The following is a 751-nucleotide window of genomic DNA, read 5'->3' on the forward strand; positions in this document are numbered from 1 at the left end:
CTTATTTCATACATTTTGTCTTAACCCCTTAACCCTCAAAATCTGATGGATGGAGATGGAGGTTGGGTTGCTAATTCCAAAAAAATCCGAGGACTATACAACATGCACAACAAATTTCTTTCATTTGGTTCATTAGATTGAATATTCACCTAGAAAACTCTATTAAATAGGATTAGACAACAATATTCACGAAAACAAAACTACATGTGTTTTCGTAAAAAGAGACAATAACTGCCAGCATTACTGAGGAAGAGGTGTTCGTGTTCTAACCGGCTGTTTGTTGTTGTAATCAGCTGACGCCGCCTTCGTCCCAATCCATTTGTCAGATTATTGTCTTTTTACAATGATGTATTTTATAAAATATAGATGCATATATTTCAATTTTAGAATACTATAGCATAGCGCTTTATTCGAGAATGGACAGCATTAAAATCGATTAAGAAATACAACTGGAACGGCGTGAGGTAATTTGGCTGAACATTCTTTGAATCGCTCAGGACAAGGAATCCGGAACTGCAGCATTGATACTCTTGTCAGACGTGATAAATCTTGATAATTGGAAAGATGGCATTCCTCTATCTATAATTAATCGATTTCAGGCGGGCAGCATTCCATCTAACTGTAAACTCTCTCCAACTAGCGTAACTTTGCCTCGACCAAACAACAAGAATCGAGTTTGAAATTTCATGAAAACCATGTGTACATGCGGTTTCATCGACTTCATTCATTGACCTGGTCTATACAAGAGCAA

This window comes from Penaeus monodon, chromosome 30 (assembly GCF_015228065.2).
Source record: "Penaeus monodon isolate SGIC_2016 chromosome 30, NSTDA_Pmon_1, whole genome shotgun sequence".
In the NCBI taxonomy this organism is placed as follows: Eukaryota; Metazoa; Arthropoda; class Malacostraca; order Decapoda; family Penaeidae; genus Penaeus; species Penaeus monodon.